The following is a 24,600-nucleotide window of genomic DNA, read 5'->3' as shown; positions in this document are numbered from 1 at the left end:
GCTATAGACACTGAGAGCCCATTCTCTTGCTATTGTTTTGCCTGTTTGTCTTTCAAAGGAGGCACACCTGGTTTGCAATCTAGGCTGTAAGGAAAAGATGATTTTCTCAGTGTAAAAAACAGATAAATGGTTGAAAATTGTCAAATTATCTTATATATCGAGTAGGAATGAGTCATTAGTTGTTTTTGTAACAGAGATTGTGCATTTTTGTCTTATTTATGGTCAGAGAACTAATTTATCTTTTTTGCTTCATTTAGGATTATATTTCTTTGAAAAGTAGCAAAGGGCACAGAGTAGTGGAAAAAAGATGATTGAGGTACATTCGTGACATTAAGAAGACAGGGAAGTAACTGGATGGTGACAGATGTTAACTAAATTTAGCATCACAATCATTTTGCAGTGTACACAGATATTGAATCCTTATGTTATTTATCTGAAACTGATATATGTTAATACATCGCAGTAAAAAAAGTAAGTAACAGAAAATGGGAAAAAACACATTTTCCTCTTTCAGATGTTTCTGTAACAGCCATCATTTGATAGTATTTATCACAATTCTGAAAGATTTGGAAGAACTAAAATAGTAAATAACTAGAAGGCAGTTTAGGAACAGAATTACAATGTTGAATGTTCCGTTAGTTAGGGCATACATTTAAAAATATGTTTGAGTCCCTAGGTGATTATTTTTTTAATATTTATTTATTTGACAGAGAGAGAGAGAGAGAGCACAAGCAAGGGGAACAGCAGAGGGAGAGGGAGAAGCAGGCCCTGTGCTGAGCAGGGAGCCCGATGTGGGGCTCGATCCCAGGACCCTGGGACCATGACCTGAGCCAAAGGCAGACACTTAACTGACTGAGCCACCCAGGTGCCCCTGAGTCCCTAGGTTATTAAAATGTATTTTCAGCCAGCAGAAGCCTTTGAATCTTTTGGTAGCCTTTTTAAGAGGTCATTTTGTATTTTAGAGACATTGAAACAATTCGTTACTTAGTTTTACATTCAATTAAAGTATCAAGTTCCCGGGACACCTGGGTGGCTCAGTCCGGTAAGGTTAAGCGTCTGCCTTCGGCTCAGGTCATGATCCCAGAATCCTGGGATCGAGTCCCACATCGGGCTCCTTGCTTGGCGGAGAGCCTGCTTCGCCCTTTACCTGCTCTGCCTGCCGCTCCCCCTGCTTGTGCTCTCTCTCTCTGACAAAAAAATAAATAAAATCTTAAAAAAAAAGTAAAGCATCAAGTTCCCTCACAAACTATTTTTTTATTTTATTTTATTTTTTTAAAGATTTTATTTATTTGAGAGAATGAGAGAGAGAGCACATGAGAGAGGGGAGGGTCAGAGGGAGAAGCAGACTCCCTGCCAAGCAGGGAGCCCGATGTGGGACTCGATCCCGGGACTCCAGGATCATGACCTGAGCCGAAGGCAGTTGCTTAACCAACTGAGCCACCCAGGCGCCCCGCAAACTATTTTTTTTAAAGATTTTATTTATTTGAGGGAGAGAGTGTGCACCAGTGGGGGAGGGGCAGAGGGAGAGGCATATTCCCTGCTGAGCAGGGATCTGATGTGGGGCTTGATCCCAGGATCCTGAGATTATGACCTGAGCTGAAGGCAGATGCTTAGCTGACTGAGCCACCCAGGTGCCCCCAAATTGGTACTTTTTAATAAAAATGACTTGAGCAAAAAGCTGTCAGAGAAATTTGAGACCCATTAAAATAAAGTTTACTGGGGGGAAAATATTCATTTATTTTTTTCAGTGGTGAAAAAGTGGGTTTTTAATTTTTTCAACTTTAGGACATTAAAATAAGAATAATTATCAAATTACTATGTCCCTTGATTTTATACAGAAGAAATGTAAAGTTGCATTACTATCTTTAAAGATGTTTTGGGGGGTAGGGGGGTGAGGAGCCTGATTGGTCCTGTTCAATGTAAAAAGGACACTGCGTTTTCTGGCCTGAGTTGCACTCATGCAGTTGGCCTAGAGAGATATAATGCTGGATTTCTCTTTTTTGATTTTGGTTTCCCAAAGGAGTGTGACCACTTGGTTTTAACAGTTCTAGTGAGGGTGCCTGGGTGGCTCAGTCGGTTAAGCATCTGCCTTCGGCTCACATCATGATCCCAGGACCCTGGGATCGAGAGCCCCACCTTGGGCTACCTGCTCAGCGGGGCGTCTGCTTCTCTCTCTCCCTCTGCCCCTCCCCCCTGCTCCTGTTCTCTCTCTCTCAGTTAAATAAATAAAAATCTTTAAAAAAAATTCTAGTTAAAAAAGATCTCCTCATGTTGTTAGATTATCTATTTATCAGATTTAAGCTGAAAAGGTTGTGTGACAAAGAGATGCTTTTGGAAACTCAGAAGAGGTTAGACAGAGCCTGAGTATCAGGTGTGTGTTTGCCTGCTTTCTCCAGGTACTGACCTCCTGCCAGTTTCTGCCAGCCAGGCAGCATCCTCCTTATTTGGGATGTTCTTGTCCTAGAGTAACTTTCTTCTGGTGGAATATTTATTTATGCTTTTGTTCTTTTCTACCAATAGGGCATCTAGACCAGAAGAGCTGAACACTCCTGAGGTTGGATAATGTTGTGGCATATTGAGTCAGATGTGGAAGCTTGGATATAGGTCCGAGCAAGACGCCAGTCCTTCAATAATTACATTCAAGGGATGGAATGAGGGAGGTGTGTTTTTAAATTGAAAAAGTGGGTCTTAGTGAGTTGAACTTGGCTTGCATGTGATTTTTCATTAAATATCCTACTCTCCAAATCATTAAAGGTTGTTTTTTTAGGAATAATTAGGAAGCAACCCAAAGCAGTAGACAGAGAATTAGCATATGGTCGCCGTTATATTTGGTCTCTTTCGTTCACTCGGTGACTCGATGCCTTTCTCTGTCTCCTGAGTGCCTTTTGCCCTTGTTCCATTTCTTGTACACTGTGTACCTCTGAGGCATTCAGCATATTCTGCCTCGCTCTGTTGGTGTTTCTGGATGTCATACTATCTCTTTGATTAGGTTGTTCACTCGCTTCGTCTGAGCAGGAGACCCGCCTGAGGCTTTGTGGCTTTTGTAAGAGCTCAGATGTTTGCTGAATGATTGTTTGGTTTTTTGTGAGACATACCTTTTTTTTCCTTTGTTATGCACATACTCTGTCAAATTCCCAGGTGGCCCAGTAGTGATCATCTTGCTTTGTCCTGTGTCCCAGCTTCCCTCTTCCACCCCGCAAATGTCCCTCTGGTGTTTCCATTGTGTTTGTATTACTGGTCTTTCCCTTGAATGGGCCCTTCATTTTGACCACTGAAGCAAAGGAGAATTCTTGCCTTATTATAGCTCAGTTTTAGAGTTACTGGAATTTGAGCATGACCTAGTTGTTTGGATTGAATTAGTCATTGTTTTTAATTTCACAAAGGTTATTAAATATCTTTTTTAGTTTAGCTTTATTAACATTGATGCCTCTTGGCTTTTATTTTGTGAACAGCCCTCTTTGAACTCTCGCGGGCTTTGTTTCATATAAAAATCAAAACCTTAATCATGCAGTGGGAGAAAGAAATACCATGCATAATAGAATTCAAAGACTTGAAAGGCCTTTGGAGTATTTAAATTATTTTAAGTATTAGGTGCCTCTTCTTTAAACTCTAGAATAGAATCTCAAGCCCATCTCTGTACAAGTAGTTTAGCATTATCCTCAGAGAAAGTATTTCTTATTTGTTAGCAGATGTTTTATGTCATGCTCTGCTGCCTGCTCATCTACTCCCCAGTAAACCTCACTTGTTTCTGTTCTTAATCATTTACTTCATTTTACCACCTAAAATGTTGTTTGAGGGATTAGGTGAGAAGATGTGTTGAGGAAAAGTTGTTTTCTGCGTCTCTGAAGAAGAGAGGGGGGTGGGGCTTCTGCTCTATAATACAGGAGAGGGGGTGCAGGCTGGTATTGTTGTGAACATTTCTGGTTGCTTTCTCCATTCACCCATTAACTTGCTTCTCTCCATGGGAGCCTGTTTTGATTAAGGACCTGGTCATCCAACCATTAGGGTGCTTTTTACAAAAAAAAAAAAAAAAAAAAGCCGGGGTAGGTGCTGACCTCCTCTCTTGCCCTCCCTTGGCTCCTGCATCTTTACACTCCTGTGCCCTGGGGTGGAGAGTTGCTTTGTGGTTCTAGACCCCGGGTAGGGTCTGCTGGTGGCTGGCCCAGCCGGCTTTCCGCTGTCCCTGGTTCAGCCCCTCGGATGGCAAAACCAGTGGCTGGGTGGCTGTCAGGCTGACATTCCTCTGGGGGCTGGCTACCTTCACTTTAGTAGCTTGGGAGGACGAGGCCCCATTTTGGCCTGCATTCCCCAGTTCTGCTCTAGCATTAAAGAAGCTGCCCTCTGATCCCCGATTGGCTTCTCAGGTCTGCACAGCCCGTAGAACCCAGAGTGATCGGCAGGCGTGCCAGACAGCCCCAGAACACGTATGATGACATTTTCCGCAGACTCTTTCCCATGTAAGGTATGGCCATATGACTCTGTGGTTACATCCTTTCCTCCGAGTTCCGATGTTCCCTGTGATGGCCCAGCACTCCTGGACAGTGCCTGGCGCAGGGCTGAGAAGATTGAAGTGGGGGCGGGGGGGTTCCGTAGAGATTGGTTATTTTTAAAGAACTCAAGAAATTCTAGTGTTTCTTAATTGATTCCTTGGCAAAGTGCTTTGTTTGGGTTGTTTATGATGTTCTTTACCTTCAAGCGTAAACGTATATGATTTCCCCGTGTGATTTTTCTGGTGCCTTTATTCCCGCTTCCTATATACAGACATCTTGGAGCTCGGACAGAAATGGCGGAAGGGTGGGCAAAGGAGGCGCTCCCTGGGAAGTCGAGATGAATGAAGTGCAGGAGCTGGGTTCAGAAAGCCCTCCCCACCCCATCTCACATTTGCTCTCCTCGAGTCAGTCAGTGAGCTCTGCCACCGCCCCCTGGGCCCCCCCTACTGTTCCATAGCCTGCTCCTTCTAACTTATCCCCAACCCTCCCTTGACTTTGTCCCCTAGACGGGCAGAGTGTAGGTGGGGAGAGTGCAGGTGTGGTGGTGGGGGTCCAGGGAAGAGGTTTTCCATGGTTTGTACCAGCTGTTCGCCTTCTCCCGCGTGCTGTTGCTTCCCGGAAGCTCTGCACGGAGTTGGGGTTGCGGGTTGGAGTTCCCGGGAGCCTGGAAGAGTCGCGGGCTGTCCCGAATGCAGACGTGTTCCCGTGTGCGCGCTGGGCAACGGAGGGATGACAGCTCGCAAGCACCAGGGCCAGCAGGCCTGACTTATTTGTAGAGAGGGAGGAGGAACGCTTCGTAGTTATTTTTATTTTTGGCACTGGAAGCTTGAAAACATTTTCTCCCTTTTCCTTTCTCAACATAATCTCTTAGCTGACAATTCTGGTGCTTGGTTTCTTAAAGAGTAAATTAGTGAAAAACTGGCAGCAGACCTTTTTTCCTCTTTAGCCTTGTAATTTGCAGAAGGCAAAGAACACGAACGGAGAAGGAAAGTGGGAGTGGGGGGGGCAACGAGCAGGACGGAGGTCGTGGGGCGCTGCGGGGCACTGGCCGTGGCTTCCAGAGGGCACTGGGAGCCCGGAGGCTGTTTCACTCCCTTCAGGAAGGAACTTCTTGCTCTAGACAGCAGCCCCGGGCACCCGGGCTGTTCCGCCTCTTTCCGTAACTCTTGCAGCTCTGTGCACAAGGGCGCTTGGGAGAAGCGCAAGGAGGAGAAAGCTGGGGTTGTTCAGACTGCTCTTCGGAGGTTCCTGTTTCGTGTGGGTCTTTCTGTCTTGTGACAGAGTGGAGTGGCTTCGCGCCCCTTCTTTCTCCTCCTCTACCGCCGCCTCCTTTTTTTTTCCTTAATCAAAATCCATATAACATGAAATTAACCTTTTTATCATCTATTTATTTATTATTATTTTTAAAAATTTTTATTTATTTATTTATTTGCCAGAGAGAGAGAGAGGTAGACCCAGGATAAGCAGGGGAACAGCAGAGGGAGAGGGAGAAGCAGACTCCCCGCTGAGCGGGGAGCCCGATGTGGGACTCGATCCCAGGACCCTGGGATCATGACCTGAGCTGAAGGCAGATGCTTAACTGACTGAGCCACCCAGCGCCCCTAAGTAAACAATTCCATGGAATTTAGTGCATTCACATTGTCGTGGCCCTCACACCTTAAGTCAAGTGCTTCTGGAGGCAAGGAGCAGGGGAGGCTGGTGGCTTCCTTTCTGGGGCAAATGGACTGGAAAATTCTCTCACCAGGCTCTTTGTAGCAACTTTCCTTCTGAGGCGAGACTTGAGAAGAGTAGGGCTTTTTTTTTACGCTGGGCCTTGAGATGCCTTGTTGATGAACATCTTTTATTTTTTTATTTATTTTAAAGATTTTATTTATTTATTAACAGAGGCACACCGAGAGAGGGAACAGAAGCAGGGGGAGTGGGAGAGGGAGAAGCAGGCTTCCTGCTAAGCAGGGAGCCCAGTGCGGGGCTCGATCCCAGGACCCTGAGATCATGACCCGAGCCGAAGGCAGACGCCTAATGACTGAGCCACCCAGTCACCCCGATGAACATTTTTTAATATGGCTGCAGAGAGAATCCTTTTACTTGGTGTTGATGAGAGGATAGAAAGTAACTCATGGGCCTCTGGTCTTTTCTGTGGCATTTGTGATTTAATGGAGGGCTGACAGTAAAGAATACATAGAAGAGAAGCACATATAAGTATTGTGTAATCACTTGTCGTCTTCCGTGCAGTGCTGTTTTTTTTTCTTAAGATTTTATTTGTTTGAGAGAGAGCATGAGTGGGGGGGAAGGGCCGAGGGCGAGGGGGAAGCCGACTCGCTGCTGAGCAGGAAGCCTGATGCGGGGCTCTATCCCAGATCCTGGGAACATGACTGAGCTGAAGGCAGGTGCTTAACCAACTGAGCCACCCAGGCGCGCCCCACAGTGCTGTTTTTCTACAGAAATTTTGGGTAGAGCTCTGAAATGATTGGCAAGACCATAGGCAGGAGAGTCAAGGGGATGGACTTGCATTGAAGCAAAATTAGGTTATTACCAGATTAGACAGACAAGTGTACCATAAGTTTATTAGCCGGATTCTGTCATTAATCACTTGAATGCCTGCTGTATACAGAAGTCTGTACTGAACTAGGAGTTGGAGGAGAATAAAATAAAATAAATATATGGCCTAGGGAGCTGAGTTGGGATTTTGGTTGATTTAATTTTTGATTCTTGTATATATGGAATTTGACTACATATGGAGAAATTCATTTGCAGGTTTGACTAATTACTGAAAAAGAAAACCTGGCTTTTGATTTTTCCTGAAAAAAAAAATGTGATTGTACTGAGAAAAGTCAGCTACCGCTTTGAATTTGCTTGACATAGAGAAGTAGGTGGAAAGTGATGCCCAAGCCATTCTCTTCTGTTGATTTTCAGTTTGGATCATTTGCAAGAAATCTCAGGCAGATCTTGGAGAGAGATCTTGAAGAAAATGCATTGTAGGTGAGGCTTTCTAAACACTTTGAAAACAAATCTGCTTTTCTGAGTGCGTTCTGTTCAGGAGCCTTCACGTTTCTCAGAACCATTTATGGATTTGCTTCCTTTTGAGAGGGATTGAAGTGATCAGTCATTTCTGACACCAAAGATTTTTATGAACACTGCCTCCAAAGACGGTACAAATTAAATAGGATACTGTTATAATAAAAATATATGGCGGCTACTTACAGGTTTCTTTGTTGAAGGCAGCTTTGTGGAGGTGGCTTTCTGTTCTCAGCATGTTAAATGTTGAGAGAATTGAAGAGTTAATTTTCTTAGATCCTCCCACCCTGAAAATGAAGTGTTTGTATTAGTACTGCGTTACAGTAGTCATGAAACAAGCCTCTTTTTTTTTACTTACTTTCTTTTTTTTTTCCTTCCTTTTTTTGAAAAGAAGGTTTTTTAAAAAAAAGTATTGGAGGGAGAAAATAATAAAATCAGAAAAAAATGATATTTTCCCAGGGACTGTTGTTTGACTTAGCAACTTTTTTGTTGTTTCAGTAAGATTTTTATTTTTCATGCCATAAAGGCTGTTATTGTACTAATCATCACGCCAGGCTTTCTGAGGGTGTCAGCTTGGGAAGACTGTGGGAGTCAGGGACACTGTTGCGTTCCCACCATGGGGGAGAGACAGTGCTAAGTGCTTCTTATGGAGGATCTCGTTTAATCCTGCCAGCAGCTTGGGGGGTAGGTATTATCATTGTCCTCATGTGCAGGTGGAGAAATTGAGCTTTAGAAAGTTACGGGACTGCCCCCAGAGTGACAGTGCCCTGGGATATCAGCCCTGCCCCTCTGCTTCTACCCACTGTCCTGCTCTGCCCCTCAGGGCTAGGCTGCCCACTGCTTCCTGCACGTACCACCTCTCCTCTTCGCTCCTCTTTGCTCCACGTCCATTCTGCGGCACTGAGTGCTAGGCCTGTGGGGTCTGCTAATGCATGGGACCCGCCCACGTGGAGATCAGCGGGGTCCCAGTCAGGTGCTGGGGAGAAATGGAGTCTCAGAGAGGTTCCTGGAAGGACCACAATGCAGCTGAGCATTAAAGGGTGATTTCCAGTTAACCGCATGAAGGAGGTGGGGCGGGTATTTCAAATTAGAATGGAATTTAAAAAGTCAGGGGTTGGAGGCTGATACAGATGGTTCAGTGTTCCATGCCTGGGGGTGGGCGTGTGCATGGAAGCATTTAGCAATCGTATGAAGGAAGAGGCTTCTTCATTCAAGTTACACTTAGGAACTGATACAAGTTTGCCAGGGACTGCTGCCGGCCCATACCCTAGAGTTGGAAGCATCATCCTAGCCCGTTCCTGTTCCATCAGACAGTGCTGTGTTGAGACCATGGAAGAGATTTATGGCTGGGAGAATGGGAGGGCAGTTTCCAGTGTTTTGCTCAGACTTATAATCAAGTTGTTGCCGGGCCGACAGAACACCTGACCTGTAGATCCTGGTCTGAGCCTGCGGCTGGCCACTTTCTCCAGTTCTGAGAATGGGGAGAAAAGAAGAGTTGGTTATTCTAACAGCCAGATGGCTGCATGCCTCCGTAATCCCTGGGAATGTATCCGAGAACATCGATTTTCCTTCCTCTAAATCTTACCATAACAGATCTTGCAATAGAGGCCAGTTTGGCCCTGACACAATTAGCATTTGATTGTGGACTAAATTTCAGCGTCTTATCTTTGTGCTTTTTTGTGACACCACTGACTGAAAATACTATGTTTTTTGTTTTTTGTTTTTTAATTTTGCAGTAATGGAATATCATATTTCATGCATCTCATTTGTTTGGACATCACTTCCCACACTCTGACAGAGTTTCTCAGGTTGTTAGTTGTAGCATTCTACTTTGTCTTTCCTTGCCTCTTACTTGATCAAAATATACTGTTACGGGTGCCTGGGTGGCTCAGTTGGTTAAGTGACTGCCTTCGGCTCAGGTCATGATCCTGGAGTCCCGGGATCGAGTCCCACATCGGGCTCCCTGCTCAGCAGGGAGTCTGCTTCTCCCTCTGACCTTCCTCCCTCTCATGCTCTCTCTCTACCATTCTCTATCTCTCTCAATAAATAAATAAAAAACTTAAAAAAAATATACTGTTACATTTTCCTTGAAATCCTAGGAAGCGCAAGATATTTTAAATGTTTACTTTGTATTTTGTTTGTATTTACTTTCTATTTTGAGTTGAAACACTTGGAATTTTGTGTGGCATTTTATTTTATTTTTTTTTAAAGATTTTATTTATTTATTTGCTAGAGAGAGAGAGCATAGGCGAGGGAGAGTGAGTGAGAGCACAAGCAGGGGGAGCGGCAGGCAGAGGGAGAAGCAGGCTCCCTGCTGAGCAAGGAGCCCGATGCGGGACTCGATCCCAGGACCCTGGGATCATGACCTGAGGTGAAGGCAGCTGCTTAACAACTGAGCCACCCAGGCGCCCCTCGTGTGGCATTTTAAAAGCATTATAATAGGGTGGTTAGATGCAGGGACTCTTGAGTGGAGGGCTGGGTTGGATTCCCCATTCCCCTGCTTGGTTAGCGGTGTGATGGGGCATCATAATAGTTTCCATGTCATAGGGTGGTCCCGAGGCTCGGGTTCATACGTGTAAACTGCTTAGAACAATGCTTGAGGTATTGCAGGAGCTCAGTAGATGTTAGCTGCCGCAGCTCTTAACTATAGTTATTCCAGAAAGCACAAGTCTAAACGTATATTTGAAAATCTGATAAGCTTATGGATAAAACCCCTCTTATTTTTGTGGACGGAGTGTAAGTACAGTGTGATTCCTAGTCATAAATACCCGATGCTCTTTTGAAAGTGCTTTTTTCCCCTTTATTAAAACACACACAAATTTAAAGGGTAAAAGGAAAAAAATTACTCATGACTGATGTCTAATGTTATTACTTAACACAAGTTACTCTTTTTTTTTTCAGTTTTTTTCCCCCTTAATCTTAAATTTATTAAAACAAGTAGGTAGGGACAATCCCATTGAATAAATAATTTAAATAGTTTTTTTTTTAAGATTTATTTATTTGACAGAGAAAGAGAATGCAAGTAGGGAAGTGGCAGGCAGAGGGGTGAGGGAGAAGCAGGCTCCCCATGGAGCAGGGAGCCCGATGCAGGGTTCGATCCCAGGGCTCTGGGATCATGACCTGAGCTGAAGGCAGCCGCTTAACTGACTGAGCCACCCAGGCGTCCCTAAATAGTTTTTTTTTTAACCTAAGTAAGCTATCATGAATATGGTTTCATGTTATTGTTATCTACACAGCAATTATAAATGCTTGCATAACAATACATCAAGGGGATTTTTACCTTTATTTAACCATTGGACTCTTAAGTTGTTTTGAGTTTTTTGTTGTTATGTATAATTCTCTGACGGTGGTATTTCTTCACAAAAGCTCTTTCTTATTTGGGCAGTAATCCCCAAAGTGGAATCATTGAGTCAAAGGCAAGGAATGTCTAAGGTCCACTACATGTCTCCACCGCTTTCCATGACGGGTCACAATTCATATTCGTACCTGCTGAGGACACCGGATTGATTTCACTGTACTTCCTCACTATTGGGTATCATCTCAAAAAATGCACTAACATTTGATGGAAAACAATATCTCACTGATGGTTAAAACTTTCAATTAATGAAACGTGTTTTCCTCTATGAATGTTGCCTAATTTTGTTGTTTCTTTTGTGAATTGCTTAATAATATCTTTTGGCATCATCTTTGTGGTACTTTTCTTTTTCTGTTTTTAATCACAGTGATTTCTTATTTCTTGCAACCACAGACTTCAATTTATACTAACTCTCTGCCAGTGCTCAAGATAATAACCTTTTGTCTCTTGCACATAAGGTGTTTATTTTCTAGTGTACTTCCCCTTTCAGGGTTAAAAGACGTTTGATGTTTTGATGTTTTAAATTTTATCCAAGACAATATGTTGATCATTTCCTCATGATCAAATGAAATACCATTATTATTCTTCTAAATACAGAGAAGTAACCGAAGGACTCACAGGGAACCATAATCTCTCCACCCATACAACCTCTACCGATAACAAAAAACTAGTATCTGTATGTGGATGGTATGTTCAAAAGCAAAATCCCATCTCTCATAACCCCTCACCCTGGGTTTCTTTCTCCTCTATAAAATGTTTCTTGTGATTTCTTCCAAGGAAAAGAAAGCATATATTTGCATATATTTTAAACTGAAAGAGATAATGCTACACTCATTGTTTTGCACCTTGCATTTGGCCACTTAAAAAAATATACTTTGGAGATGCTCTCATATGAGTCGTTACAGATGTATGTCTGTATATCAATTCTATTCTACCAGTGGCTGCCCTGTTTGGTTGGTCATATACTGAAAAACCTTTGATTCTCTCAAGGTTGTTTTATAAATTTTACACTAAGTAAATTCTCCCAGTTTCCAGAATTTTGAGAAATACTCAATTTTTTAAAAAAGATTTATTTATTTGAGAGAGAGCAGGGGAGGGGCAGAGGGAGAAGGAGAAAGAGAATCCTCAAGCAGACTCCCCACTGAGCTCAGAGCCCAATGCAGGGCTCGATCCCAGGACTTTGAGATCATGACCTGAGCTGAAACCATGAGTCCAACGCTCAACTGACCGAGCCCCTCAGATGCCCCGAGAGATACTCAATTTTATTTCCTTCAGGGTTAGTAATCCAGGTTTGTGCTTAGAACACTGTTGAGATGCAATTAGAAAAAGACAAATATCTGAGTCAAAATGGTGGGACTTGAAAAGGGGCCTGGGAGTTATAAAAATTTAACTTTGTGATTTAAAATAAGGATAATCTTTTAAATTGGCTTTGTGATGCCTACTGGAATAGGCAGTCAGCAGGATTATGCATTTCACAGCCTAATTCATCCGTTTCATTATTTTTTTAAGATTTTATTTTTTAAGTAATCTCTCCATGTAACACGGGGCTCGAACTTACAACTGCAAGATCAAGAGTCACGTGCTCTACCAACTGGGCCAGCCAGGTGCCCCTAATTCATCCATTTTAATGTGATGTCATGTTGAGACAGCAATACTGAAAAACCTTCCATGTCCACAAATAAATATGCCACGGATCAAAGTAAGGTATTGGCAACAAGAATAATGCTGTGTCCATGTGAGGAATTTAAAAAAAATGGATTATGAACTGTATCTCATTAATCCAAAACATTGCTTCTCCTTTTACCCCAATTGTCACCTAAAGAAAAGTCTACCTGTGCCAGTGGGACAATTTTCATTTCTGTCCTGTCACCTCATCCTAGAGTTCTGTAACGTATTTTCTAGACCTCAGCTTGGTTGTTATGCACAGGAGATTTTCCTGGATGTTTTATCCTGGTTACCAGTAGGGGTTCAGAATTTAAGAGATAATCTGAACTGTTTGCTCTTCAGTGTGTGTAATGAATAAAGAATGGGTCCAGCCCAGCATACTTAAATGTTTGACCTGTAAAAACAGTAAAGAATTCAATCCTGTTAGAGTTGCTTTTGTGTTTATTATTATTTTTTAAAGATTTATTTATTTATGTTAGGGGGGAGGGGCAGAGGGAGAAAGAATCTCCAGCAGGTTCCCCACTGAGCACAGAACTGGATGAGGGGCTTAATCTCAGGACCCTGAGATCATGACCTGAGCTGAAGTCAAGAGTCAGAGGCTTAACCGACTGAGCCATCCAGGCACCTGGTGTGTTTAAGAGGTACTTAATTGTATATTTTGTTTAATGCTAACAGAATCTCCATTTTCTTAGAGAAAGATTTTTTAACAGGGCTCCTTGAAAGGTTTGGTCTTTAAAATTTTCCATCCCACATTAAGGGTCCAGATCAATGCAGGCAGTATGAGGGAAAGAGTATGCCACATTTTCTGAACATGTTATTAAATATATATATTCATTGGGATGCTCCTGATTTACCTTGGCTGCACATTGGCCTGGCATTGCTGTGGTACTTTTCATTAGCGGGGCTTGTTGCTCATGAATTGCATAGGGAAGAACTGAAAAGAGAGATACGAATTTTCCAGAAGATCACTCCAATGCTTAAACAGCTCACTGGTCCGCTGAGAGCTGGGCTATTTTGTGCCCAGGCCACAGTAACAACAAATGGGATGCAAAGCCCTTGTAGGATGCATCTGTCCCTGTTGCTGATATTGCTCACCCCCAGCTGGCTGGTGAGTGGCCCAACCCTCTCCAGATTAGGGCAGGTGTTCTTTTGAGTTTATTTCTTTTATTAAGCTTCTTGGACTATGTATGATTTTTCCTTTCCTCAAGAAAAACATAGGCATGCCCTCTGGTTACTATGTAACATAATGGTGCATTCTCTCTGATTACTACATTGTTTCCATCTCTTTTTCCTTGGCATAGAGAAAAGGAAAATTCACTTGTTTTCTGCTTGGTCATTTCAGGAATTTGCCTTGGAGGCTGTGGGGCCAGGCTTTACTGCAGGCGGACAGAGCTTATCACATCTGTTAACCTCTCAGCTACTTCTTGAAAACTGTTCATGCCTCTGAGCCTTGTCTGTGTGACTTGGTGCAGCATTACAAGCTTACCCAAATAGCAGGGAGGACTGTAGCTTGTTGATGACCAGAGCTATTAAAATTCTCTCACCGAGCCAAATGAACAAACAAATAAAACAACCAGGTGACTGTTGCTAATCTAGATGCACTGCTGGATACCTGGCCCCAGGTAGTCCACGTGCAGATTGGAATACTCAGGCTATCCCTATTCACGGTCTGTAAATCTTCTGATTTATTGTGCCCTTTGTGATTTGAGCCACGTTTATTCATGGGGGGATTTCCATTGAAATCAGAGCCCACTGTAAACTAGGGGCAAGAATCAGGAATTAGAATGGCGCACATTGTTCTTTGTTAGAAAAGAATCCTGGTTCTGCGATTGTAGACAAATATTTGCTTTTGAAGAATCTGGTGGTGCGCCGATGGCTTTGTTCACATCCAGAAAACACATGCTCTCTGGCCTTGCAAGGAGTCAGGCACATGCATCACGCAGATGATATTATAATGCTTGGAATCTCGGTGCTTGCTACTTAAAGTATGAATAGCTCCTCACCTCTTCCCCCCTCCCCCCGCAACGCAGCTTGTTTCCCTAGTGGGACAGGTCTTTACCCCAAGGAGTCTACGTAGTGTCCTCTGGAGGGTGACATAGGACAAGTGTCCCATTAACTCTAGCTAGAGATGAATACTGCCATGAAGCTTTCTTGCATTATGCTAAGGCAACATCAGAGAGAGAGAGAGAGACCTCATATCTTTTATCTTTCAAAGCCAGTGGATTAAGGAGTAAAGAAGCCTGCACCTCTGGGGAGCTGCCCTGAGCTTCAGTTTCTTCATGGGTACATGAGGAGAAATCATTCTAACCTTTCCTGAGCACTTGTTCCTGCGCTCACAGCCTCCTTAGATGTCATGAGGATTAAATGAATTAATGGATGCCAACTATCCAGAGAAGTTTTTTTACCATACAGTAAGTGCTTAATACATGTTGGCTCATGATCCCTGTTTCTGGGTGAGGAACACTGAGGTGTAGGTTGGCTGAGTAACTTAGCCAGGTGTACGCAGTAGGTGCCAGGGCCCAGGCTCCCCTCCTCCAGAGCATATGCCCTCTGTCACCACCCTGAACTGCCTTTCAGGAAGATGCTAGCTTTCCACCTGTCAAACGTGGGTGGTTGGTTGAATGGAACATGGAATAATGTGTGGGAAAAGCATGAGCGTTCAACCCTATGGTGCTGGCCCAGAAACATGAGCTGGCCATCTGCAATGGTGAGGCATCGGGCAGGTGATGGGGAGTCCGAGGTGAAGAAGGCCCTGATCCCAGGAAGCTGCAGTCCAGGCGGGCAAAGCAAGCTGTGAACGTACAATGTAGGTTCTGTGTGGTAAGGGCCGAGATGAACACATCTCCTGGGGCCAGGAGGGGGCTGAGGAGGGGACCCGTCAGGAGCCAGGTGGGTGGGGTTGGATGCCTGAGGACTGGTCTCCAGCTGAGCAGAGGTGGTGCGAGGGCACTTTCTGCCAACCACCAGGTCCACGGAGGTGTCCTAGAGTCGGGGTGGGGGGAAGAAGGTGGGACAGATTATTGGGGGTCAGTTCTTTCACTGCGTAGTGCACATGCCTGTCTACCTGATTAGCTAAGATTCTTGGCAGAATTCTTGGCAGCTCAATATAAAGCTAAAATATATTTTTTAATATTTTATTTATTTGACAGGGAGAGAGAGAACACAAGCAGGGGGAGTGGGAGAGGGAGAAGCAGGCTTCCTGCGGAGCTGGGAGCCCGATGCGGGGCTCGATTTCAAGACCCTGAGATCATGACCTGAGCCGAAGGCAGACGCTTAACCGACTGAGCCACCCAGGCGCCCCTAAAGCTAAAATATTTTGATTTATTTGATTATTCCCCTCTCCTCCCCCCAGGGTGAGAGGGAAATATTGAAGGGCCAAATGGGGAAGGGTCACAGCCCCCTTTTGTAAGACCGCTCCGGGTAGCATGGAAATGGGCTTGAATGGAGTAAGAACGCAGTCAGTGGGAGGGGGTGCTCTGAGGTAAATCCCACAGTAAGTGAGGCAGGTCTTGGGGAGCCTCGGGAACTGTCCAGGATGTTAATGAGGTTGAGTCCTAGGCCTCTCTGCCTGGCCCTGAGGGCTCAGGTATGTCAGGTAACCTTCCTGGGCTTGTGTTTCCTATCTGTGAGGTATATAGCATTTACCTTTGATTTGGGTGAATGGGTTGGGATGAACTGGAACCACGCTGATGTGTTTGTGAAACAGAGAGCTGAAGTGATTTGAGAAGATGAATTTCAACAGGACTGATACATGTTGCTTGCTGACTTAATTGGTTTATTAGGGTTATTTACCCACCCTCCTGTGTTGGATACCAAGTGAATCCTAGAAGAATTTATAGTCTTTGGTTCTTAAGTAATGGCATTTGCAGAAAAAATAAAGTTCCCCATTTGTTCATGAATTTGGAAGGGTCTTGTAGAAATAAGAGACTTTATAAATAGCTAGTAACCTTTCACCACTTTAAAATATTGAGAGGACAAATGATGCTAATGGCAGCTTGCTTTGCATCATGAATTATGTATGCAGCATGCCCTGGAGTTCCTTATGGCCGCGCATAACGAATCATCTTTTGTTCTAGCTTATTTTCAGTGGTGGTGCTTGCAAAAGAAGAGGTCAAAGCAAGCGCATTACGGAGATCTGTTTGGTGCAGGCTGATTGCCTTTTGCTATCCTCTTCTCTTAGTTGCTTTTGTTTGTGCTTTGTTTATTCTTCCTCGGCCGGGTCTGCAGTAGGGTGGGATGTGGGGAGAGTGGGAGGAGAAGCCCCGCTGCTGACAGCTGTAGGTCGGGCTAAAGGCCTCAGAGCACGGCGCAGGCACACCTCTCCCTGCGCTTCTCAAGTGGTTGCCTTCTTGCCCCTCTTCTTCCTCCTCGCTGTGTCCCCTTTAAATTCACCAGGGCAGTGAGTTCCACCAGGATCTTGATGCTCTGTGTAAGAGCAGGTTGGGCCCTAACTACTTTTGAACCTAATAATAAATAAAATAAAATGGAATAAATTATTAAGAACACGCCCAGGATCTGTTCTCCCACTAATTTTCTGCAGACTCTTGTGATTAGAGAGGATTAAACACCATGAAACACAGCAGAGAATTAGATTGTGCCTTTTCTCCCCCCTCCCCCTCCCCTAGCAAAGATTTCTTCAGGATCGGAGAAAGATATCAAAGGTACTGTTTAAATCTCACACATGAAGTGCTGATGACTAAAAGCAGAAGCCCGTTGTAACATTGCTTGTTTTAGTCGTTCATAACTTCTTTCTGTAGGGAAAGCGGCTCTCTACTTTATGAGGGTGGAACCTCTCGGACACAGGTGTCACACCTGGCTCACCTGGAATTAGAAAGGGCCTACCTACCCTTGTATTTCACTGTGGGCTGGTGAGCTGTCTCCTCTTCCCTAAGATGATCACTCGTGGGGATGATCCGAGGCAAAGGTCTGAATCATTGGGAGTGGCTCCACATCAAAGCAAGCCTGAGGCCTGTGGTCACCTTGTGAAGTTCACGTCTACTGAGGGCTGGTTCCGATGTATTAGTCAGTTCCAATTTACTGTCAGTTGAAAAAGGTTGAGGCTGGTCATCTCCATGGTTAATTATGGTTTTAGCTCATACTAAATTAAAAGAAAATCTTTCCAAGAAAAATCATTTTTTAAAAAAGATTTTATTTATTTGTTTGACAGAGAGAGAGAGAGAGAGTGTGTGTGTACACACACACACACACACACACACACACACACATGAGTGGTGGGGGGAGGGGCAGCAGGCAGAGGGAGAGGGAGAAGAAGAAGCATGCTCCCCTCTGAGCAGGGAGCCCAATGTGGGGCTTGATCCCAGGAACCCAGGATCATGACCCAAGCTGAAGGCAGACACTTAACCGACTGAGCCACCCAGGCGCCCCTCCAAGAAAAATCATTTAACCTCTTCGTCCACATTATTAACCAAAAGCTACAACACCGTGCTCATGCAATATAGAGAAATGACATAACATCTAGAGTTAACATATAGGTAGGCATTTGTCAGGATATTTGTTCACTTCACCCCACATTCACTCAGCAGAGATTCACTGTGGCCTTCCAGCAACGTAGGGGCACCGGGAAGATCTGGCAGGAATCCCAATAAGAGACGTCCTCAGGACCTTGGTCTGGAAAGGGAGATGAGGCTTGTGTACAACTAACTGCAGCAGATCAGGGAGTGAATCTAGACAAAGTGCCATGGGAATCCAGAGGAGAAAGAGACTCCTTCCAGCTGAGTGGGTCATGGAGAAACTAGAATTCCACTTAGGGGAGAGAAAGGTATGCTGTGAATAAGGAAGTTGTCAGTGGTCTTTTTTTCTTCTAGAGAGAACATCAGATCCCTGGGCTTCACTTCATAATTTTTGAATGACTGTTAGCTCATTCTCATGTAATCATAGTTGGCATTGCTTTTAAAATCCTGGGGTTAAACTAATAATAAAAGAGGAGAAACATTGGTTTTCTTTTTTTTTTTTTATGATTAAAGAAATGACTTTTATTCTCGTTCTTGGGAGACTTCTCTTAATAACCGGAACTTCTGATATTTGCCTCCAAGACTGTTTTACCTCTTTTGGAAGACACAATAAGCACATCAGTGTAGACTGTCGTTCTCTCTCTCCCTCTCCCTCTGCCCCTCTGCACCTGCTCGCGTGCATGCATGTGCACTCTCTCTATCTCCCTTCCAGTAAGTGGTCGCTTCTCTGTTCAGAGAGTTGTTGCTACTCTCCTGTTCGATTTCCTGTTGAGTTCGTAGGTGTTAAGAATGGTTTGATCCCTATTCAGCTGAATTCCTGAAACATTGGTTTTCTAAACATTTTTTTCTATGTGATACATGTAAGGTACGTATGTACCTCCTTTTATTTTTATGACATTTTAGGAATCTCTGGGGTTTTGTTTGTTTTTTGCTATCTTAGGAACAGCTAAAGGCATACTTTCAGTAGTGTGAGATTAATTTTTAATTTGTGCCTTAAAAATGTAACAAAGTTTATATGGTGAAGAATTCAGGGGGTCTATCTACATTATTAACCATTGTGATTTTAATAAAACCATAGCCTTTGTTTAATTGCATTTGCTGCTAGTACTGGCTTTTAGAGTTCCATCCATCTGCTTTATTATCTTGTTTCCTTCAATCTGAAGTCCTGTTTTGTTTCCCCTTCTCTGTTATACTAATGTATCTTAGCAATATAGAACATAGTGTGACTATATGATGTGTAGCTTAACTGTATGCTAAGAAGAGTCCTCTCTCCCCTTTGGCTTGGTGTCACCTTCTAAATTTTTAGTTATTTGCAAATGATGGGATTATAGTTTTAAAATTGTCTGGTGTCAGATAAATACCTCCCCATTCTCTACAGAAGGCTAATTACGCAAGTAAATTATTATCAAATTTCATATCGTGATTTTATTTTAGGCTTCCCCGAGGTAGTTGCTTAAGTAGGGTGGTTCACAAGACCAGAGAGATCCAAGTAGTAACATGAACATTTTCCATCACGTTCAGGCAGTTCTGTTTTCTGCAGAAAACAAATGAAGCAGTTATTATGTGTGAGACCATGTAGGAGATTGGAGAAGAGAATCAGTGGCCCCTTTGTATCACCGATCCTTCTTACCAGCTCTGAGAGTGATCTCTACTAGATAACCATACATAGATTCCTTTCCAAATACCCATTTAAACATCGGAGTTTTATCTTCTGCAAAAACAGTGTTCAGTTAGGGAGAGCACTTGGGGCAGGTAAAGTGGCTAGGTAAGCGCAGGTAAGTGCAGGTAAAGAGGCTGGTACTCAGTGGGTAAGCTTTCCCAAAATTGTCCAGCCAAGTCCCAAGAGAACCAGCCTTGGAGCCTCTTTGTCATCACCTCCTTTTGAGATTGGTTTGGTGCTTTTGTGCGCCTGCATTATCAGGAGAGCATCCTGAGCAAAGTGAGCGAGGAACGGTGTAGACGGAGGACCTCTAGTCTGTCGTAGGAAGCACTCCTGTCTTAGTTGTTCTGTCTTCCCAAGTGAAGTAATAGGACACCCAACTGCTTTATACACGCCAGGCTTCTGACCTTTCTGGACTCTGGAAATTACATGCTTCTGAGATACTGAATGTCCAATTTGGGACCAAAAAGTAGTGGGGCTAAGGGGCTGTATGGTTTAATATTGGCAGATCGATTTTTATAACAATTACTAGCAATTCCAGAGAAGTTCTAGGCTGCTTACTCCGAGTAGCCTAAGATTTGACAGTTGAATGCTACAAAATTGTACTCATCAGCCACGTTCTGAAATGAAGAGAAGTCATTCAGAGAGGAATGAATGTCGTGTCTTGTGCTGTTTTTCAGTGTGACCCCCCCACCCCCGCCAACCGCACAGGGTTTTCCTGGGCTGGCTCTGGTGAGTTAGTATGCCGCCTGAGCCTGAGTTTGGGTAACTCATAATCTCCCTCTCTGTCTCCCTGCCCGTCATTAACCAATATACCCAGGAGCTTTCCAGCATTTGCCTTTTGAGTTTTGTTAAACAAATGATGTTAGGTCTTTATGAGGAAACAGCCTCTAATCTTCTAATTTTGAGGGTGAAACTTTTTTTTTTTTTTTAACCTTAGGTGGAACCCTCATTGATGAGTTTGGAAACTAGATATCCTTTTTTAGTAGCTAATCTGTGATTGATACATAAGCCAAAAGAAATCTCAAGTAATCTTTAGGATGAGAAAACTTCAGTGCTATGTTATGTAACTTTATATCTCACTTCCTACTTTTCTCTTTCTTTTCCTCCTTTCCTTCATTGTGTCTGTCTTCCTGCCCGTCTTTCTTCTTTTAAGCAGTACCTAGAGCACATAGGTGAATTTAAAGGTAAAATGACTGCCAAGTGACTCCAGATCCTATGGGTTTTATCCTGGGATGCAGCTGGGAAAATTCATTTTACATGATAAAGAAAATAAATTTTGAAACCATCTGGTAGAGAGCTGGTATAAATCACAGGAAAGGAATAGCTAATTTCATGCTTATTGTGGTTCTTATGAGATAATGTAAATATATATTTGAGTATTTTAGGAAGAAGAGATTTGAAAGTGATTTACCAGACCAGTTATTTGAATGGTTCTGCATTTTGACCTGCCCAAAACGCATCAAAGTTAACATGAGAGTATTTAGGGTATGAATTTGGCCCAAGGAACATTAAATATATTTTCACTTTGCAGTTTTTAATATGAAGACATTGTATCTACCAGTGGGGGAGGGGAGTAGAGGTGGCGGAGTGGGGTCAGGGCCATTTTGTTGCACAATTCCATTGCATCAGTGGAAACCGTGCACCTGGAGTTGGGCAGTGAACACTCCTCAGGGCCATTAGCAGCAGGCTCATTGGGAATACAAATGGAAGGACTGTTCATTGATTTACTCATCTGTAGTTATGGCTGGTTAAAAGTAAAGTCTAAATTCACACTGAACCAGGTCACAGTCCACATTTAGGACCAGCACCCAGGGAAATGAGTCTCTGAGACAGGCCAAAGGTGTAGGAATCAGATGATCAAGATAGAGGTTAGGAACTTTTTGGTAATGTGGTCTGTCAAAATCTAAGGAGTAGAAACCAAGAGTCCAGGAGCTCATGGTTGGTGGAGCAAGGACAGAGCTTCAGCAATAACAGTATAGGTGAAGCCCATTCTTGGTAAGGTCAACTGGGTAGGAATTCATTATGCCCCATCTAAGTAGGAAGTAGATGAAGGGCTTTGAAGTCCCACTGATATGAATGGAAGGAGCCACTGTTAATTTAAAGAAACAGGGGTGGTGGTGGTAATGGGAAGAGCAGTAGCATCAGTTAGAGGTCTTAGGATATGTCCATCGGGAGTGAACTGTCCTAGGGGAAATCAGTCACAAGTTATTAAATTATTTAAAAATAGGTGTTTTAAGTTGAAGGACTTATACTACCTGATTTAAATACTTCCTTTGAAGCTAGTAATCAAGTCAGTGTGGTATTCGTATAAGGATAGACAAATCTATGCAACACAGTAGACCGACGTATATGGTTAATTGATTTTTGATTGGCAAAAGTACAAAGAGAGGGAAGGGTAATATTTTCGACAAATGGTGCTGAAACAATTAGACATTTATATTCATAAAAATAAACCTTGACCCATACCTCACACCATATACGCAAATTAACTTGAAATAAATCATGGATCTAAATGTAAGGGCCAAAACTATAAAATCTTACAAGGAAAACATAGGAGAAACTCTTTGTAACTTTTGGATAGGCTAAAATTTTTTTTTTTAGCACAAAAACTATATAAGAAAAATTTTGATGTATCAGACTTAAAATGAAAGACTTTTGGTCTTCAGAAGAACTGTTAAGAAAATGAAGAGGCAATCCATAGTTCAGGAGAAAATATTTGCAAAACATATATCTGATTCAAAACAAAACTCTTACAACTCAATAACAGTAATAAAATCCAGTAGAAAACTGGGCAAAGGATTTGAATAGACACTCTCCAAAATAGGATATATGAATGGCAAATAAGCAGATTAAAAGATAGCAATATTATTAGTCATTAGGGAAATAAAATTAAAACCACTAGGAGATACCGCTATATACCCCCCTAGAATGGCTGAGATTAAAAAGACGGACTATACCAAGTGTTGGTGAGGATGTGTAATAGGTCAGGCTCTCCTGTACTGCTGTTGGGAAGGCAAAATGGTATAATCACTTTGTGAAACTGTGGTTGTTTCTTAAAAAACTATTTACCCATACAATACAGCAGTTACATACCTGTGTATTCACTCTAAGGGAAATGAAAATCTATGTTTAAAAAAAGATTTAGGGGCGCCTGGGTGGCTCAGTCCTTAAGCATCTGCCTTTGGCTCAGGTCATGATCCCGGGATCCTGGGATCGAGCCCTGCATCAGGCTCCCTGCTCAACGGGAAGCCTGCTTCTCCCTCTTCCACTCCCCCTGCTTGTGTTCACTCTCTCGCTGTGTCTCTCTCCGTCAAATAAATAAATAAAATCTTTAAAAAAAATTAAAAAAATTTAAAAAAGATTTATATGCAAATGTTCACAACAGCTTTTTTCATTAGGGCCCAATACTGGAAACAGCTTGTTTGGTGAGTGAATAAACAAATTGTGGGGTATTACTTAGCAATAAAAGGAAATGGAACTACTAGTAAAACAATGTAGATGAATCTCAAAAGCTTTGTGCTAAGTGAAGGGAGCCAAACACAAAAGATCACATACTGGGGGTGCGTGGCTGGTTCAGTCAGTTATGCGTCTAACGCTTGGTTTCAGCTGGGGTCATGATCTCAGGGTCATGGGGTAGGGCTCCATGCTCAGCAGGGAGTTTGCTTGAGATTCTCTCTCTCCCTCTGCAACACCCCCCTCCCCGTCATGTGTGCACTCTCTGTCAAATAAATAAAATCTTTAAAAAGAAAAGCATATATTGTATGAGTCCATTTATAGGAAATTGTAGAAAAGGCAGAATGCTACACTGACAGGAAGCTAGTGGTGTGGGGAGGGGATGTGCTACAAGGGAACCTTTGTTGGGTGATAGAAATATTCCACACCATGATTGTGGTAATCACAAGAGTGGATACATTTGTCAAAACACATCAAATTCTACACTTAAAAATCAATGAATTTTATTTTATGGAAATTAGACCTCATTAAAGCTTTAACTTAAAAAAGTAAGTTCTGATTAAAATGATTTCCTTAGATCTCCAGAAACAACACTCTTTTTTCACATGAATGCAGTTATATGCCTTGTGATCATATCCTTTATATGTGAATATTTTGGTAAGTGAAACATGTTACTGAAGATATATCCAGATTTTCTACCTTAACTTGTGTGGTTGATTATACTTTATTGGGTTGAACCACAAGAAATTTTTGATATCTAGTGTTTTTGACCTACAAAAAAGCAGCAATTTCTTATGGTTCAACTAATAGGAAACATTTTGTTTCCTTTCTGATTCATTAGAAAGACTTTTGGCAATGGCTACAGCTTAAGACTATGTTGCAGTGGTTAAATTCCAAGGGTTTTGTAAGACAAGCCTCAGTTTTTCATTCTAAGTTATGCATTTTTATTTTACCTCATTGTGCTTTAATTCAGTTCAGTAGATACTTTATATATCTCTGCCACTTTGAGGGCTTTGACCTCGGAATTACAGTGGGTGGATATACAGATGAATTTGTTGCTCCTGCCCAAAGGAATTTAGGTGAAGAAATTAAAAGTCAGGTGTGGACTTTGTTATAGTCACAGACAAGAGACTAAAATACAGCTCTTGGTTGTCATTGTCTCCGCTGTAGCAATTATAAAAAGGTATTTGGGTTTTCTTACTGAAGAAATAAGGGGTTGTGAACTTGTATACGTAAACATATATACATATGAACATGAAGAAAAAAATGGAAACAAGACCAGCAGTTCGGTTTGCTTGAAAACTAGAGCATTCTTTCACGAGCAAGCTTCCCTTAACCGTTTTCAAGAGGAATCGGTATAGTTTGCCCTTCCTTAGTGGATGACCTCCTACTGACTCATTAGTTATTGGTTGAATGTATTGAGCCATTGTCTTAAGTGAGATGATGAGTGCTTAAGGAGATTTGCTTCTGGGTGTCTTCGTAGTCTTT

General features: G+C 42.7%; 1 protein-coding gene across 2 annotated transcripts in view; it reads left to right on the top strand.

Annotated features, from left to right (window-relative positions):
• The window catches only part of MFHAS1 (multifunctional ROCO family signaling regulator 1), a 99,020-nt gene that overhangs the window by 4,830 nt on the left and 69,590 nt on the right, over positions 1–24,600 (top strand). The window lies entirely within an intron of this gene.

This window comes from Callorhinus ursinus, unplaced genomic scaffold (genome assembly GCF_003265705.2).
Source record: "Callorhinus ursinus isolate GAN/ISIS: 27379988/994484 unplaced genomic scaffold, GSC_fseal_2.0 scaffold17, whole genome shotgun sequence".
NCBI classification, from domain to species: Eukaryota; Metazoa; Chordata; class Mammalia; order Carnivora; family Otariidae; genus Callorhinus; species Callorhinus ursinus.
The sequence above is the reverse complement of the archived record's forward strand: the minus strand, read 5'-3'. Positions and strand labels throughout refer to the sequence as shown.